This window comes from Thunnus maccoyii, chromosome 1, assembly GCF_910596095.1.
Source record: "Thunnus maccoyii chromosome 1, fThuMac1.1, whole genome shotgun sequence".
Classification (NCBI taxonomy): Eukaryota; Metazoa; Chordata; class Actinopteri; order Scombriformes; family Scombridae; genus Thunnus; species Thunnus maccoyii.
Window position 1 is genome coordinate 20,598,048 of NC_056533.1, and position 3,897 is coordinate 20,601,944.

Genomic DNA, 3,897 nt, shown 5'->3' on the forward strand with positions numbered 1-3,897 from the left:
ATACTAGCAGCCATGTTGGTCTGTCAGTGAGTTGGTCCATCACTTTGGTCCAGACTGACTTTACTATTAGATCCACCATGAGGTTGACATTTTTAGATTTTAGTGATATATCTGAACAACTATCATATGGATTGTTACTAAATTTTGTACAGATAATCATGATATACAGAGGATGAATCCTTATGACTTTGGTGAATTCAGTTTGTTGTTGGCTGTCTCAGTGTTTCCTGATGCTGGATATCTCATCTCCGATTGAAAGTTTTTATTTCAAACTCAGTTTTATTGGTAGATGATAACATCTTGTATTTGTCGTTGCCTATAACACAACAAACAGAGCTGCTATCAAGTGAAAAAAGGTTACTTTTGTGAAGTTTATTTCATCTCTCATAGGAGTATCATCAAAGACTACTGTAGATTAATTTTTCAAACTCATTATTTGATCACAAAAAATGTATTTTAAGAAGCTCCTTTTAACTGATGTTCATTTTTTAAAACCATTAACAGATTATGAGCTGTGTTCCCACACACTGTCTAAACCCTTTTCTCAGCTCTCATTTTTTTCCTCTTAATGTCAGATCTGTTTCAGCCCTCTAAATCCTCTAATGGGACACAAAATATACTGTAAACTCTCATTCCAGGCTGTGGATTATCTGATTTAGAAACTGATATTTTCTGTAACATTAAACACTCGTGTCATCTTCATTCTCATGAAGATGTGAGCTTGTCACAGCATCACTTTGTGGAGGAGTCACTCCTCTCCAGATCTGTTCTCTCAGTGAGTCCTGACTCACACTACACTGGAATGAGAAGCATGTACAGAGACGGTTGCACAATGTTTCAGTGAGAAGAATCAGACCTCTTCTGCGCGCACGCACGCACACACACACACACACACACAAACACACACACACACACACACACACACACACACACACACACACACACACACACACACACTTACTTAAGTCACTTTTGGGGTATTTAAATAGACTTACATTCATTTCCTGGAGACTTTCCTGAATCCTAACTATAACAATTGCTTGCCTAAACCTTAACCTAACCCTAACCTTAACCTAATCCTAACCTTAACCACTGACCCAAAAACCAATTGGGGACATGGCTTTTGTCCCCAGTTGCACAAGCCATCCCCAATTAAATGGTCTTTAGCCTGAAATGTGTCCCTGAAAGTAGGCTAAGTCAGACTACACACACACACACACACACACACACACATACACACACACACAGAAAGAGTGCTACAATGCAATACACCCTAAAACTGGGTTCAGCATACCAGCCGAGTTGAAACAACAAATGCCCTTTCAGTGAAGAAAATGAAGAAGACCAGACAACATCGAAGATGATCAACCAGACACAGAAGGACGTCCCTGTTTGGTTAGTTAACTCATGTGAGAAAATATTATGAAAGAACAGATAATAGGAAAAGCAGCGCTATCTTGCTGGAATATTAACTGAAGCTATAAACATGGCTTTTGAAGGATAAGGGTCCATCTGGACAAAGGGTGAATGTCCCTGTCAGTGTGTGGTCTGTTTCCAAGCTGATGTCCTTAACTGTGGGGTTATGCTTGCACACGCTAAGAAAATAAGGTTTTGTAAAGGGTTCTCACTAAGAAGATATGGACCTAACCGGAAAATGTTTCTCCAGACAGAATTTTTTTCTTTGAGAAGTTTCAATGACAACTCAAAGAAGATTTCAGATCCACTCCGTACTGAAACGTGAATCTAGAAAGACTCACCATAGTCTATCATTTGTCTTTCTTATATTAATTTAGTGATCCTAAATATTTTCCGATGTGCTGTGTTGCAGTCTCTATGTTAAGCTTCACATAAATATGTATATATATATATATATATACATATATATATAAAAAAGTTAAGGAAGTGAAGTCTATCAAGGAGTTACAGCACCTAAATAGTTGAAGCCGTAATGTTTACCTTAAAAAGATGTATTCATTAGTTAAAATTTTAGTTTCTTGATAAAACTACAAAAATGAGATCTAATCTGACTTATAGTTCAATAGTTCTTCTAAAGCAGACACATAAAGGTTCACAGATGCACTTTTTACTTGAGAGGGTGTGTCCATAGTTTGCGCTGACATTCCCTGTTGTGTTAACAGAGTGCTGCAATAAAGAGATCACTTTTTCATCTTCCCCTTGGAAAGGCTGCAGATACCAACTGGGAAGGGGATTGTGGGAAAATGTACCCTGATAATTTAACAGACAATTGCCAAGGAAAGGCTCCAGTGCACTGTGTTCACATCTGTTCGTCTCCACCAAGAACACCAACACAAACCAGACTCATATTTCTGTTGTTTTATCTCCTCTCATCGGGCACATATCTTCACCTCTCTTTCAATATATCAAAGATGGCACTGAATGTATGTCACTGTGTGTGCTGTTTCTGTTTTGATAGAAATCAAATGTAAGCAAATATTTGCAAGGAGCCCCACTAACTGGTACTATTTGTACTGAATAGTTTACCAAAGAAAAATATTAATATTGTTATCCCTGTCTCAATTTATATGTTGCTTAAAAAGTTCAGGTTCAACAGTGTAACCTATGGTTACCTTTTTTTCAAATCCACAAGTTTGAGATACAACTTTAAAGAGCAAGTCTCCATTTTCCTCAATAAGGGAGACAATATTTCTTGTAAATATTTTTTGGCCTTTTAAATACTTAAACAGACTTTGGGGGAGACAAATAAATTTGTATTTAGTCCTTAACTCCTCATTCATGTTACCTGTTGTATTCAACATACATTTATGTCTTCCACACTTTTTATTTTACAGTATTTGTTTACTTTACTCAGTGGCTCTGGCAAAGTCTAAATTTAGACACCAGTGCAGTTAAATAACGAGGTTTAGGTCACGCATGTAAATGTCAAATCGTGATGAAGCAACTTATGGCCTTGGAGCTTGCTCGTCCCGCCCTCCTCCCCCTCTGTTAGTCATGACCCTACAACACATCAGTCACTTTGATGAGCTGTCTACTATCTGATGTAACTGTCTAACACACAACTGAAGAACAAACCACTATGGAAAACACTCTGAATTATTCTGAATGTTTCTTATCTGCTGCACATTTAGCTTTGAATTTTGTTGTCTTGATTTTTGTTGCTGCTTCAACCTTTTCTGTGGTTATAATTTTATGTAGCAGCTAAAAGTTAGAAGTGCTCGACTACCTTGATGTCACCAGTCTACCTGCCCAGTAGGTGGAGCTATCAGAGTGAAGAAATTTTTCTAGAACATTGGATATATGGCAGAGAGGAACACTATCTGAAAAACATATAACACTTCAGTACTGGGTACTTCAATAATTCAATCAAAATTTGCCTAACGTACAAATATTTCAGTTAAATCATCTCTCTACTTCCAGTTGTTTCTTACTTTAATTTAAAAAAAACAAAAAACATCTGTCTAGCGCTCTTTCTCGTTGCACTTGTTCCCGGTAAGCTGTGTAAGAAGAGGCCTCTTCTGTGTCACTGTCCTCTAATGCTTGATTGTTGATTGATTGATGCTTGATTGATGCCCTGTCATATTTGTTGATTGCATCGCTTGTAAATAGCTTTGGATAAAAGTGTCTGCCAAATGGCTTTATGTAAATGTAAATCTCCCTTGGACAGTTTATTTTTAAGTGAGATGCATTAATATGAGCATTTTTAAACATAAAAAATTAAATATTAGGTGTGTTTGACCAACGTCTATGAGCTTCAGCAGCAGAGTTGTTTTCTCTCATTACTGTGACGTGTGTACCTCACATTTCATCCCTGAATGAAACTGAATTGTTTGACCTCTTGAGCAGCAGAGAAAGTTGAGGAAGACATGATGACTGAGCCCCAATAATAAAAGTAATCACACAAAATTATACAGGAAAAAA